We start from the raw sequence: 15,921 nt of genomic DNA, 5'->3' as shown, positions 1-15,921 counted from the left end.
TACTCCACCCCTAGTTTCATCAATCAAGACAATACATCTACAATCAACATACACCATGGAACCTCATTATGGATATTCCTAGTCAATTCATCCATCACTAAAGCAAAAATATAAGGGCTCAAAGCAGATCTTTGATATACACCTACTGTGATTGGAAATTCTCTAGTCTCTCCACCTATACTCCTAACACTAGTCATTACTCCATCATACATATCCTTAATGACATCAATATACCTACTACATATACCATTTTTTCCTAAAACCTACCATAGAATTTCCCTAGGTACCATATCATATGCTTTCTATAAGTCAATAAATACCATATGCAAGCCCCCTTTTTCTTTTTTTCCCCTAAACTTTTCTGTTAATCTTCTTAAAAGATGTATAGTTTTTGTAGTAGATCGCTTAGACATAATAAAGCCAAATTTATTTTTTGTGACCTTCATTTCTAGCCTTAATATTTGTTCAACTATCTTTTTCCACAGTTTCATTGTATGACTCATAAGTTTAATTCCATGATAGTTTTTATAATTTTGAATACCTCCTTTATTTTTGTATATAGGTATTGAAGTGCTTTTCCTCCATTCATATGAAATTTTCTTAGTTTTTACAATTGTGTTAAATAAATTAGTTAACCATATAATTTCGTTATCACCTAAGCATTTTCAAACTTTGATTAGGATGTTATCTGGTCCTATAGCTTTTCCATTTTTCATCTTTTTTAAGTGCAAATTTAACTTCATTAACTCTAATCTTGCAAATAAATTTCATATTTTTAGTCTTTTCCTCATTTGTAAATTCTAAGTTTAAGCTTTCTACTTGGCTTTCATTAAATAGCTTACTAAAGTAACCTTGCCATCTTTCTTTTATGTCTTCTTCCTTAAACAAGACAATATTATGCTTATTTCTATACATTTTACCTTACCTAAGTCCTTACTCTTTCTTTCTCTAGCTTTAGCAAGTTTAAATGTCTCTTTCCCCTTCGTTTGTATCTAATCTAGCTTACAAATTATTAAATGATCTATGTTTAGTTTCATTTACTACCTTTTTTGCATCTTTTCTTGCCTATTTATACTTTTCAAAATTTTCCATGCTTCTACATTTTTTCCATGTTTTATATTAATATCTTCTTGTCTTTATAGCTTTTTGGACATTTTGATTCCACTACCAACTTTATTTTCTATTCGAGAATCTTCGTCTAGATTCATCTAAAATATCTTTTGCTATCTTTTTAGTAGAGCTAGCTATCCTACTCCAAATAGTATTTGGAACTACACCATCCTCTATAGTCCAATCGCCATCTTTGATAATTTTATCTTTAAATTTTATTATATTTTTTCTCTTTATGTTCCACCACCTAGTTCTCTTATACTGATTTATTTTATCCTTTCTCTTCCATCTTTTTAATACATATATCTAACACTAAAACTCTATTTTGTATGGTTAAGCTTTCACCTAAGATAACTTTACAATCCTTACACGATAAATGATCCACCCTCTTAGTTAAGAAAAAATCTATTTGGCTTTTATTTTGTCCATTTTTGAAGGTTATTAAGTATTTTTTTTCTTTTCTTAAAGCAAGTATTCACTGTAATCAAATCATATGACATGGCGAAGTCTAAGATCATCTCCCTAGGCTTATTTTTGTCTCCATATCCATATCTTCCATGTATCCTCTTATAACCTTTATTATCCCTTCCAATGTGTCCATTTAGATCTACTCCTATGAATATTTTCTCAGTCTTTAATATGCCTTGTATGAATACTATCCATATCTTTCCAAAATTGTCTTTTAAGGTTTTTTGCTAAGCCTATTTAAGGAGCATAAACACTAATAACATTTATTATCTCTTGCCCTAAAATTATCTTGATTTTTATAATTCTATCCCTTACTCTTTTGACATCGACAACGCTATCTTTTAAGTTTTTGTCTACAATAATTCCTACCCTATTCTTATGTTTTTCTTTTTTAGCGTACCAAAGTTTAAATCTCGATTTTCAATTTTTGTAACTTTCTCCGCCACCCACTTAGTTTCATTCATAAGGATTCATATCATAATGATTTGACAAGCTTTATGCTGGCTATCAGCTACCTATGCAAATCTAGCTTTGACACTAGGAAACATAAAATTGTCCGAGGAGTCATACTCCCATTTTTACCCTAGGACAGAAATACTCTTGAAAAATAAACTTACATTAATATATACGTGATGATAACCCATCCCATGCACACAAGACAAGCGGTCATATGAAAACATAATTCCTTGAACAAGCTTGGCTTGTGATGACTATGCCATGTGGTGATGATGATGATGATGATGCCAATGATGGCGATGATGCCTCTCGAGATGGGTATAATCCTAGTGGTAGTGGTGGGCAAGGTGGTGATGGAGCAGACAATAGAGGAAGAGAGATGTCAAGACTACAAGCCAGGAGTGGAATATTCACATCCTCCCTAAGTAGAAAATGAGGGTTTAGAAAGAGAAATGCATGTAGTTGAAAGGCAATACAATTGAAGAAAGGGAAAAGGGAGAATGCATGAAACAAAAGAGGAGACCTTTTCCCTTAGGAATGTATGTGTATTGGAATTGAGCATGACTCTAATAGCTATAATGGTTATCCGTCTATCCAAGATGGTTTCTTATGATCACCATATGGCTAATCATTCCATATGCATATGAGCACGCAGAACAAATGGAAATTGGCAACCTCATGCCTTGAGTATGGACATGTAGGCCAACAATATGAGCATGCAAATGCAAGACAATCCTATGGACATGCAGAATGAATATAACCTGCAAGAAAGAAGACATGATGGTACAAGAAACTCTTCGTGCAAGAACTACCATGAATTAGATGACGATGGAGTGTGAACAACACTTGTACACTTGTCGCTTCATGGAATGCAAGTACAATTAGTGTAGTACTCCAATAATATAAAAGCATGCCCAAATTTGGTTTGCAATGGAAACATGATATTCCAGTCATTCAAGGTATTTTATATGATTTGCCCACATTTGGTTGGAATGTGATTACTATAGTATAGATGGTGTTTGTAATTTTCCTGGAATGAGACAATGCGTCAAAAAATAAATGACAAAATACCCCTTTTTTATGGAAATTTCAAGACCCTATCAAAATAATCCCAACCCACCCCAATATCTTCCTGCTATCTGCCATGGCTGAGGTGAGAGTTTCTGCAATGGTAATGGAGGAGAGTTGATGGGATCTGGAAAAGACAGTGAGCTCACATCATATGGAGAGCTAACTAGAGTCATGATGGTAGGCGACAATGTTGATTTAAATCAGTGCAACTTTTGACACTGTTGCCGGAGCATTTGGTGGAGATGAAATCTTAGGCATGGATGAAGCAGGAGCATTGGCTGGAGTTGGCGAATGGCAATTTAGATGTTGAAGGCGTGGCGCACTAGCACTCTAGCAGGCAACGAAGAGGGTGTGCCAGCAATGGGAGTTTCTGTAGTCGGGAGTTGTTGAAGGGGTAGCAGCTGGAGATTTATCCATCTCCGGCACTTGCGTTCACACCATGAATTTCGAATGCAAAGGTGAAGGTACTTGTGATCCATCACTTCACAAAAGAGGCAAAAGCTTTTGAGTTAGTGGTAGATTCTAGCAGCAGATCTGTAGCAGCAGCAATTATAAGTAATAATTATAAACAAAACTTTAAAAATTGAAATAAAAAATCATGATTTATAAATATAAAAATATTACTATGACTGATGGACCAAACACGGGATACATGCATGGCAATCTAACTATTGGAATTCTAGAATCTAGTAATTTGAAACTTTACTGGAATATTAATTTACTTGAACCAAATCCCTCTTATATGTCATCTCAAAATCCCAATGCTAGGTATAGGAGAGATGGGTTTGAGCAACCTAGAAACTTCATGTGGTATTAAATGTGTGATAATTATTGGCAATGTACTTATGTAAATGATAAATTTATTAGCTTAAATCATTAAATTATGAGCTTTGTAATTATTTGAACCTTTTTGCTTCCTTGCTTGCTTCTTGATATGCAATTTATATATTCTCGACATTGCTGCTCATGAACTTGTCATGTTTGCATTTTAAAAATGTATTTCAATACCATATGAAGCATAATCATCTATTTTTTTCCAAAGTTTCATTGTAAATTTATGTCATTTACTATAAATTTTCTTAGTATTCTTTAAATCGAAATCAAAATTCCTGTGAATTGAGGCCATCAAATTTCTATCAAAATCAAATTTAAGTCCTTGTTTGTGATAGGTTGGGACTGCAATCACTGTCCTTGTATTCTTTTTTCTTTGATGCTTCTATGTTCAGTGGCTGATGCTCTCAAGCATTTCTTGAGTGTGCATTAGAGCAGCATTCGGATGACATGGATTTCTAGGATTGGGCATTCTTATCAATCACTAGTAATAGCACTTCTCCATCTAAATTTATTTTTTGTGAGCAACTGGAGCTACAAAATTGAACAAGAAAATTTTTATTTAACAATTAGCATGGGTTTCTGTTTATACACACACACACACACACGCATGCACACATTATATATAGATAGATAGGTTGTAATTTTCTCTCCTCTCTTTCTTCATATATATATTTTTTTCTATTGGGACCAAAATCTCTACACACATTCGCAAAAAAAAAAAAAAAAACCATATTTTGGAGGTGCATGGTTTTTGCAGTGTTATGAGAATATGGTCAGAACAAAATGTGTGTATATTTCTGGGGAGAAAGTTGACTTCCTTTGAGTTATGGTATTGGGTTCGTTATATTCGTGTTTTGCTCTTGGTTGTTAAAGGAGTGGTGCTTTCAGATATCTAGCTAAATTGGCTAGCATTTTTATTTGGTTGGTTGTTTTTTTCTTATCTTTTCTTTATTTTACTTGTAAATAGTTACATGCATTGCACGTGTAATAAGTAAGACATAACTCTTAAAAGACTCTTATTGGAATAGACACTTAAATGAATAGGTATCTGTGATAACTCTTAAAAGACATAGAAGTAGGTACCTTTTAAAAAGTAAGGATAAAATTGTAAGATTAATATAGGGGTAATTTTGATTAAATCTTCTCTAAAGAAAAAGAAAAAGAAGAAGAAGAGAGATGATGTTATTGTGTGTTCTATGTTAAGCATTTAAATATTATAAGGAAAGGAGACGTATCTGAGAAGGCATCTATCATGAATATGGCATCTCTTATGGAAGAAAGTCTGTCGAAGGATACATATTGGAAGAGGTACCTTTTAGAGAGTGAATGGGTAGAAGGACATAACTTCTTAAAAGAACGCCTATTGAAACAAGTACCTTTTAGAGTGTGAATAGGTATCTCTCGTGGAAGGAGAAGGCACGCTTAATAGACTAAGGATAAATTTGTAAGATTTAAGGTGGTGGTAATCTTGAGAAGTTTGGAACGTATCTAAAATATAGGAAGAAGAAGAGAGAGAGGAGATGATGTTATTGTTGTCTTATTAATATCTTTTGTATTAAACATATAAACACCATCTCTTATATAGACACCCTTTCATGATTCGCATTTTAGAAGACACATATATTATGAATGGGTATTTTATGGGTACCTTTTAAAGAGCTGATGTGTATCTCTTCTGCAAGGATATCTCTTAATTAATAGAAAAATATCGGAATAGGTACCTGTAAAATTAAAATACGGGTAATTTTGAGAAGTTTGTGAACTTCTCTAAAACAAAGGAAGAAAGAAACAGAGGAGATGTTGATATTGTTTTGTCAAATCTGCATTAAACGGATAAACATTATTTTCTTATATAGAAGAGACACCCTTTCAGGCATTTGTTATGGGAGGGTATTACTTTTAAAAGATGCATATGGAGATAGGTACCTTTTGGGGAGTAAGGATAAAATTGTAAGATTAAAATAGGGATAATATCGAGATAGGTACCTTTGGAGAGAAAGGATAAAATTGTAAGATTAAAATAGGGTAATTTGGAGAAGTCTTTGAACTTCTTTAAAATAGAGGAAGAAGAAGAGAGAGAGGAGATGATATTATTGTTTTGTTTTTTTGAGTTAAACCTATGAACATGTTCTCCTTGTATAGAGACAGAGACACCCTTTCGTGAAAGGAGACATGTATTAAAAGACACATCTATTATGAATAGGGTATCTCTTATAGAAGGAGATAACATGTACCTTTTAGAGAGCGAATAGATATCTCGTCTGAAATACGACACATCATTTGGTGGTTTTGTTTTTTAATTTTAATAAAAAATAAATATTTAAGAAGGCATCCCCATGAAAAACACACCTTTTCCTTGTCTTTTTATAGCTAGTGTATATGTATATATATATGTGTGTGTGTGTGTGTGTGTTTGTGTGTATGGATGTATGTGTTGTTAAATAAAGGATCGCTGGATGACTTTTGTACCTCTGATTACTGATGGTCAAAACATGTTTTACACTAACAGACTAACCTTGTGTTTGGGAGCTATTGTTGGTAAGAAAAGTGTCTTTTGATGTAATGCAGTTTTAGCTATATGAATTAGTATTTGTTGATGCTTTGGCAAAATGATTTCAGAATTATTTTCAATCTATATCTAAATCATTGCTTTGAACACAAATATCCTTATCATATGAAAAAAGAAAAAAGGATTCTTTAAAAATTTAATGAATGAGAATCATAGCTTCATGAAATTTGTACCTCTGATTAATGAAGGTATAATCATATGTAAAGCAGTATCCGCAATATGAACTAATATTGTTGATGCTCTGGAAAATTCGATTTAGATTGTAAAAATATGCAAACTGTGAATTGTTTTGTGGATATAAAATCCTTATCATTGAAACATAAGAGAATCCATTCCTGAAAAAATTTAAAATGAATCAGAATTGGATAAAATTTTTGGTCAGGAAGCAGAAAGAAAGCAATAGTTTGATATTCTAAATGACGAAGATTTGTCCTGAAAAAAAGCGGAGTGGTTAAATCCTTGTAGCATATTTCAAAATTATTATGAAGTGTCTAATATCATTCTAGTCTATTTTCACTCGTTTTTTTTTTTTTTTTTAAAGGTTAGTTATCACACATCACTGGAGCCGTATTAATGGATCCGTTAGGTACCTATCTAGCAGTATATAATTTTCCTTGTTTGCGTGAAATGAATTATCCCACCAAAATGTAGTTGCAGAATCCTTATTGTTGAATTTATATTGAATTTTTCATCCACCTCTTTAGTTCTGTTCAGTTGCTCTCTCTTCTCTTTATGCTGCTTTTCCTGTTAACTACATATGCCTAATGATGGAAATTTACAAAACATCCCTTGTATATGTTTGATGAAATGCTAATGATAAATATCATGAAATGCCTTCCTAGCCTTTACCATTTTGCTCCCTTCATGAGTTTTTAACATTGCATTTTACATGTTATGCCCTATTTTCATTGTAGTTTATTCTCTTGATTGAGTGTTTGAAAGACATGGTTGCTTCAATTTAATCATAGATTTGAATGTCATAGAGTTGTATTTTTTGGAGAATAAAAATGCTTAGATGAGTGATATTTGATTGTGTCTAGGGGACATCTGATCAGAGCTTGAGACTTTCATGTTGGAGGTCTCAAGTTCTAATCTTAGGAAGGGGTAGGGATGGATTTGAGAGGGAGATGGGCTACCCTCCTTTGTGTAGCTCTTGATGGGCTTCCAAGTTACCAAATTACCTTGAAAGGCCTTCATCTCTTCCCTCTCTGCCCACCCTAATTGCTATCATATCTCTCTTTTCTTTTTGGAATTGTTTCAAATAGTTAAATCCATTAGATTTTGATTTTTTTTTCATCAGTATAAATTAGTCTCAATATACAGATGATTTCTACAAATATGCTCTAGCCAATTCTATTTTTATTGCTAAGGACTTTTCCAATTTTTCTTTGTTGGTTCTGTCTAGATCATCTACAAGAATAATTTGCACATTTTGATTTGTCAAAAGCCTAGTGATAGTTTTTGGGTAATAGTTGTTCCAGTTCTAGTCCTTTTTTACCCCCATTAATTAGTGAGATTTGAATTGTAAGTCTTTGACACCCTGTACAAGAGTTAATCACATTAGCCGAGCCTCATGTTGTAACCTGCTTACTTTTCTTGGTTCCATCTGTAAACTGATCTGCTTTCTCATTTCGCACTTTGAACCTCAAACCTCAACCCCAAATACTATATTATGTTGTCATCCCTCTAAAAGTACTTTTTACCTGATTCACCAGCAGATGCAGCTTTCAGTGTCTTCAAATATGTTGTCTTCCTGTAGAGCATAGAATTCTTCCAACTGAAGCAATACAAAGAAAACATTACATGTATATAAATATTTGACTTATTATGGTGCCAAAAAACCTCATTTTAGATTCTTTAAGTTTTCAATTCTCTCTATTCATCTGTTTCTCTATATGTATTTTTAGACCTCCTGATATTGATCCTGAAATGTCTGGATACTCTACCTTCAAATATTTTTCTTGGCACTAAATCATGACAACAGCAGTCCTTTTAAATAAAATTGTCATCTCACCTTACTAGTATTGTTATTTTAGCACCACTTATGGTTCCAAAGATTTGGGGAAGTTATGTTTGCCCTCTGCCCATGAGCATTCACAACTGCACTAAAACTGTTGAGAATATCATGCATTATATACCAACTTGGGTTAAGAAATTCGTGTAGAATATAATAAATTTGAAGAAAAATTTTGTTTTGATATGAGAATACAGGAAAATGGCTAGGGGCTGAGTGAAAAATCTTGATTTTGAAATCATTAGGAATCAATTGCATTAAATAGATCATTATGTTTATGTTCTTTTAATGTGTTATGCAGTTACAATCCACTGTTTGGGAGCAATGCAGTTTTTTCAGAGGCTTTACAGTTGCAAGACCACGTGCTGGTTGGCATAACTTGTTGGTTTCAGGTGCAAGATAAATCATTGAAAATCATATCAATTACTTCAATTTATACGGTTTACAATAACCAGAAAATCATTGCCTAATATATATGTGCCCATAATCATGAATATGCATATGCTTAATTTCAAGGACTATCAAAAGTAACTAATGCATGCTTGCATTTATTGCTGTATTTTCATCAATAGGGATTGACATTAATGTGGCCAGTCTGAAACTTTATCTATCTATTCAGCTAGCACATGCTCTGTATTAAACCACCATTTTTAAATATCAGACATAAATGAGTAATCAAGGAGGTTATACATTTATTTATTTTTTTCCTGAAAAGGCGAGAGTCCAAAGCACCCATGCTGATTGCTCCATCCAAAAGTAATAAACTCAAGTGCTTAAGAATTAGTTCTGTGATCATTAATGCCTTCCTGAGCAACATAAATAATGGAACACAACAAATGGTGGGAATAGGCTTCAATAGAACACAGTGAAATCGTAAAGGAAGAAATAGAGAGGATGGACTAAAAACCTTTTATTGTTTAGAGTGATCTTTTAAAAAACACATTTATCTATGAATGAATTATGGACTATAAAAAATTAAAGAACCAAAACAATTTCTAGAGGTAAGAAAACATAGTAAATGCATGAAAAATTCCTCAAATTGGAAATTTTATGAAGAATCACAACTAAAGCTATTGTTAATGTTATAGGTGTGTCAAAATGGACTTTTCCAATAAAGGATTGGCTACCTCAACTGATTCCAGTATTGAAGAATTGGCATGAGAAAGTCCAGGAGAATTGTATTAATCTTGTCATAAAATTGATGACTTTAGGGTTGACTTTGTCCTAGCAAGAAATTGGATGTTTGGAGCTTCTGGAGATGCTTAAATCTCATAAAAAAGGTATTGTGCAAGCAACTGTGTGAACACTCGGCTATACTGCAAAGTCCATTGGGCCACAAGATATCTTGGCAAGAGAATCTCAAAGTGCAGGAGCACCAACGTTACTGTTTGATTGCAACTGTTGCTGAAACATGTTCTCCCTTTTCAGTACTGCCAGCGTTTCTGAATGAGTTACGAGTGCCAGAGCTTGAAGTACAGAATAATGTTTTAAAATCTGTATCTTTTCTACAAAATGGGTAAGAAACTATACTTATGCAGTCACCCCATTACTTGAGGATGCTCCCATCGATAGAGATTTGGCATGGTCAAATTGCTGCACCACTGTTAAGCACATGACTTTGGGGGTTGTAAGGATGCCTTAGTCCACTTGCCCAACACTTTGAGGCATCTTCACATGCAATAAATGTCGTCATGAAGCCATTGAAGGATGAGGTTGCCTTGGGTGCAGCTATAGTCCTGAAATGCTGTCTCCAGGGGCTTTCTCGTCCACCAGGAATGGTCAGGAAAGTGTATTGGAGCATTTATAACTTGCAGTGTATTGGATCTCAAGGCGCACATACATTTGGCCTGAGTTGATGGTGTCTGATGTTTTGCTTGTTCATCATGCTTCGTGCTTATCCACAGGAGACTGTTGGAAACAGATGAGAACCTACACTTGGGATCTTTGGCTGCTGCTGATTGTTTGGATAATATATAATTTTTGATGGCTTAGAAAGGATTGAGAGGCTAGAGGCGTATGAGGAGTGGCAGGCCTGAGATAATAGATTTGGGTTTAGGCAGCTGCTTTTAAGAGGTCATTAGGGTAGCAAGGGAGAGTGGAAAATTCAGTCTCTCACAAGAATTCTGTAGTTGATGCAGATGGCCAGCGGTTGTTGCAGTGATGAGAGGGATGAATTCACAATTGGCTCTTTGCATTGAAGCCTATTTGTTAATCAAATGTATCTTTATTGTTACTGATAAAGGGCTTTATTGCGCTATGTTAGGGAGTGATAATGTAATGGGGAAAAGGGAGAGAGAGATATTGCTATAATTGTATTCTCCTGGGATTTAGAATGAATATATGGTTATTTGTGTTAACGTTTGTATGATTATTCTTGTGGATTTGAATAATACAAGTAGTCATTTTCATTATGGTGTTTTGTTGCCTTGGATTGTGATATACCTGATTGTTGTAGCCTTATTCCGTGTATGTGAATATATTGCTCATGTGATATCATGTTGTCCCTTGTTTCTCTTGAGTATTGAGACTCATTTGATGCTCGTGGTTGCAGACTTGAACATGTGAGATTTAGTTGACTCGTCGGGGGAGAGCTCTCAACGAGTGCTGCATAGCCCTTACTTGAGTCCCATTTTGGGGGTCCGTGACAGTTGGTATCAGAGCACAGTGTGTGTGAGCACCATGAGTGGTAACATGAGAAACAAGTTGGGAAAAGTTGAGCGCATTGAGGCGCTTGAGACAAAACTTGTAACCTTGGAGACAACGTGTTGTGAACTCCAAGGGTTGGTGGCAACATTGATAAGGGAGAAAGACGAGTTAACAGAGCTTGAGGCCGCTAAAGAAAACCCCAGAGGAAATCTCTATGGGGTATCAAAATTTGTAGAGAGATTTGAGGAACTTGAAAAATTCATTCCACGTGTAAAATCCCTAGAAAAAAGGCCAATAGAGCTTGAGGCCTTCCAGAGGAGTATCGAGTAGTTGGAAGCCTTTGAGAGTATGCTGGAACATATTGAGGGCATATTGCCATCTCTTTCATCCCAACGGGGAGAGCCAATAGAGCTTGAGGCCTCCTTACGGGAGCTAACGGATAATTTTGATTTCTTTGCAAAAGATGTTAAGGAGTCCATCACTGTTTTGAAGGAAGATTTGAAGGAGATAGACAAAGGTTCAGAAGGATTTACAAGAGATGACGGTGAAAGTGAATGCAGTGGCACATATAGCCCGAAGGCCGATTGCAGATCCAAGTGAGAGTTTTCGATTAAAGGTACTGAAACCTAAAAGTTTTGGGGGTACGCAAGATGCAAAGGAACTGGATAATTTCTTCTTTGATATGGAGCACTATTTAATGTGCTCACGAGTCAATCTAGAAGCTTACCGAATAAATATGACAATCGTATACCTGGTTGGGGATGCTAAATTATGGTGGAGAATTAAATGAAATGATATTCAACACAATAAGTGTGTCATTAATACTTGGGAGGGGTTGAAACAGGCGTTGAAAACCTAATTTTACCCAGAAAATGTAGAGTACGTAGTACGGTGCAAAGTAATGGAATTGTACAAGACTGACTCAATAAGGAGTTATGTACGATAATATCAGGTCTTGATATTGGACATCATAGACATGATCAAATCAGACAGGCTATTTCATTTTCTCCGGGGTTTGAAGACATGGCCGAAGAACGAATTGCGCCGACAAGGAGCTAGTGATCTCTCTTCCACCCTTGCTGCTGCTGAATGGTTGGATGATTTTTGAGACAGTTCTGGGAAGTGAAATTTCCTCATGTTCGCTAATAATGATTTTAGGCCCAATAAAGTGTATAAGCCCACAAATGGGGGAAAAGACAAGGAGATGAATAGTTCTTGGAAAGATAAAAGAGTGCCCATGACTAGGGAGTGGAGGGGCGGATGAACAGGTGGTGGGGAGTGTCGGGTGCTAGTCTCATGTTTCCTAAACAAAAGGTTTTGAATGCTTTAAAGGCCCTTCGAGGGGAAATCGAAACCCCAACAGCAACCCCAGAAAAAATAGAATATGGTGGAAGCATTGAGATATTTTGGGGCATTAGAGCACCAAGTAGTTACCAACAAGTCTCAGGAGAAGAGCTTAATGTACGTTGATATACTTTTGAATGGAAAGAAAATCAAGGCCATGATTGATACAGGGGCCACCCATAGTTTCATTGCCGATTCAAAAGCTCAACGACAAGTAGATAAAGATGTGGGGAAGTTGAAAGCAGTGAATTCTCAAGTGTTAACCACGGTGGGAGTGACACCTAAAGTAGCCTGCCAAATGGGGTCATGGTCTGGAACAATTGATTTCACCGTGGCACCCCTCGATGACTTTGATGTGGTATTGGGGATGAATTTTCTTAAAGTGACACGCTCAATGCCGATCCTAGTTGCGGATTGTCTTGTGATAATGGGAGATACACCTTGTGCGGTTTCCGCAGCCTACAACACTTTCGATGAGAGGAAGTTGCTTTTAGCCCTCCAATTCAAGAAGGGAGTAAAAAGGGGAGAACCTTCTTTCATGGTTCTACTAGTAGTTTCAGAAAATGAAGAAATAGGCGAATATCTAGTTGAAATTAAGAAAGTTTTAGAAGAGTTTAAAGAGGTAATCTTAGAACAGCTACCCAAGGTTTTACCACCTCGACGACAAATTGACCACGAAATTGAGCTTTTGTCGGGGGTAAAATCGCCAGCACGTGCCCTTTATCGAATGGTGCCGCTTGAGTTAGCTGAACATAGAAGGCAACTAAATGATCAAATTGCAGTAGGATTCATCCGCCCATCAAAAGCACCTTTTGGGGTCTCAGTGTTATTCCAAAAGAAATAAGATGAAAGTTTGTGTTTGTGTGTAGATTATCGAGCTCTTAATAAGGTGATGGTTCACAACAAGTATCCCATTCCACTGATTATCGATATTTTTGACCAATTAAGTATAATTAAATATTTCACTAAACTAGACTTGAGATCGGAATATCATCAAGTGCGCATTGTAGAGGGAGATGAACCTAAGACCACTTGTGTCACCCGGTATGGAGCATTTGAATTCCTTATCATGCCTTTTGGGCTAACAAATGCACCTGCTACCTTTTGTTCTTTAATGAATCAGGTTGTTCGGGACTACCTTGATTAATTTGTGGTCGTTTACCTTGATGACATAATGATTTTCAGCGCATCCTTAGCAAAAAATAAACATCACCTTCGGCAGGTTTTTCAAAAACTTTGGGAAAATCAGTTATATGTAAAAGGGGAGAAGTGTGCTTTTGCTAAAAAGCGTATTAAATTCTTGGGGCATATCATTGAAGACCATATGCGGATGGATTCAGGTAAAGTACAAACCATCAATGAATGGCGAGCATCTACATCCGTTAGAGAACTGTGATCCTTCTTGGGGCTAGCCAACTACTATCGAAAGTTTATAGAGGGGTACTCTAGAAGAGTTGTATCGTTAACAAATTTACTGAGGAAGGGGGTACTATAGGGGTGGTTAGAAGAGTGCCAATCAGCATTTGTTGAATTAAAGGAAAAGATTGTAGGAAATCCTGTGCTAATCCTTCCTGATGTGACAAAGCCATTTGAAGTACAAGCAAACGCCTCAGACTTTGCATTAGGGGTAGTTTTTTTGTAGGAAGGACATCCAGTTGCTTTTGAAAGTAGAAAATTATCGGGTGCCGAATGGAACTATACAAAGCAGGAAAATGAGTTTCTCGCTTTGGTACACTATCTCTTGGTGTGGAGGCACTATTTCTTGGGGTCCAAATTTGTAGTAAAAATCAATAATGTGCCAGTTACTTACTTCTTGTCACAACCAGGACTAACTTCAAAACAAGCCCGTTGGCAGGAGAAGTTAGTTGAATTTAATTTTGATTTTGAATACAAAGCAGGGAAGACGAAGGAAGTGGCTGATGCTTTAAGCAGAAAAATTGAATTGGCAGCATTGAAACTCGTAAGTCATTTATCAACTAGTAGGGTGATGTTACCTTTAAAAGATCTTATCAGGGAATATTTAAGTACAGACCAGCAGGCACAGACACTGAGCAAACTGATAGAAGAAGGGAAGACACGACAATTTTGAGTAGAAGATGGGCTGATAATGACTAAATGCAGGGGAGTTTATGTGCCCAAAGCTGGAAAATTGAGGAAAACTTTACTAATAGAGTGCCATGATACATTGTGGGCTGGTCATCTCGAATGGCGAAGAACTCATGCATTGATTACACAGGGGTACTATTGGCTGAATATGTAAGACGATGTGATGAGGTATATCAAAACTTGCTTGATTTGTCAACAAGATAAGGTAGAAAGAAAGAAGACCTCAGGTTTGTTGGAGCCATTGTTAGTTCCTGCAAGGCCATGGGAGAGTGTCTCTTTGGACTTCATTTCCTCATTGCCAAAAGTAGAGGAGTATGACACGATTCTGGTGGTGATTGATCGGTTTTCAAAGTATGCAACTTTTGTACCAGTCTCGAAGCCATGTTCAGCAGAGAAGACAATTCAACTATTCTTCATGCATGTGGTGAAATATTGGGGTGTTCCAGAAAGCCTAATCAGTGATAGGGATGTCAGATTTACTAAGGGATTTTGGGGTGAACTCTTTCGCTTGATGGGTTCAAACCTTAATCTGTCCACCAACTACCACCCGCAGACAGACGGTCAAACCGAACGTTTTAATGGGATCCTGGAAGAATACTTACGACATTTTGATAACTCAAGTCAGAAGAATTGGGTTCTTTTACTGGACACGACACAATTCTATTTTAACTTTATGAAATTTTATGCAACTAATAAAAGCCCTTTTAAGATTGTGACAAGTCAACAACCATATAAAGGAAATTGCCCGAAAGCATACCAATCACAAAGAATTGGCTGCAAAACATCGAAGTCACTCGAGCTCAGTAGAAAAAGCATTGAAGCGCATGAAGAAATGAGCAGATAAAGGGAGACGACCACAACAATTTGAAATTGGAGATCTGGTTCTTATAAAAGTGTCGCCAGAAACATTTCGATTTCTTCGCGGCAAGGATAAAGAGCTTTTACGCCGTTGCGAAGGTCCAATCAAAGTGATTGAGAAGGTGGGGCATGTATCTTATCGGATTGAACAACTAGAGTGGTTGAAGATCCACAAACGACCAGTCCATCTCGTGTTTCATGTAAGCAACCTAAAGCCATTCCACACAGATAAAATAGATCTGCACTGACAAAAGATAATGAGATCAATAATTTCCAGAAGGAAGCCTGTAAACAAAATGTTCAGGAGATCATTGCAGACAAGGTCGTTAATGCAGAAGGTCGTCAACAACAACAATATCTAGTTCAGTGAATGGGGCTGGAAGAAGAAGAGAACAGTTGGGAAAAGGCATAAAACCTTTAGCATGCCATACAAAAGATTGACGAT

General features: G+C 36.0%; 1 pseudogene; it reads left to right on the top strand.

The window, feature by feature from the left end:
* The window catches only part of LOC131151910 (pentatricopeptide repeat-containing protein At1g09900-like), a 36,110-nt pseudogene that overhangs the window by 19,439 nt on the left and 750 nt on the right, over positions 1–15,921 (top strand).

This window comes from Malania oleifera, chromosome 3, assembly GCF_029873635.1.
Source record: "Malania oleifera isolate guangnan ecotype guangnan chromosome 3, ASM2987363v1, whole genome shotgun sequence".
In the NCBI taxonomy this organism is placed as follows: Eukaryota; Viridiplantae; Streptophyta; class Magnoliopsida; order Santalales; family Ximeniaceae; genus Malania; species Malania oleifera.
The sequence above is the reverse complement of the archived record's forward strand: the minus strand, read 5'-3'. Positions and strand labels throughout refer to the sequence as shown.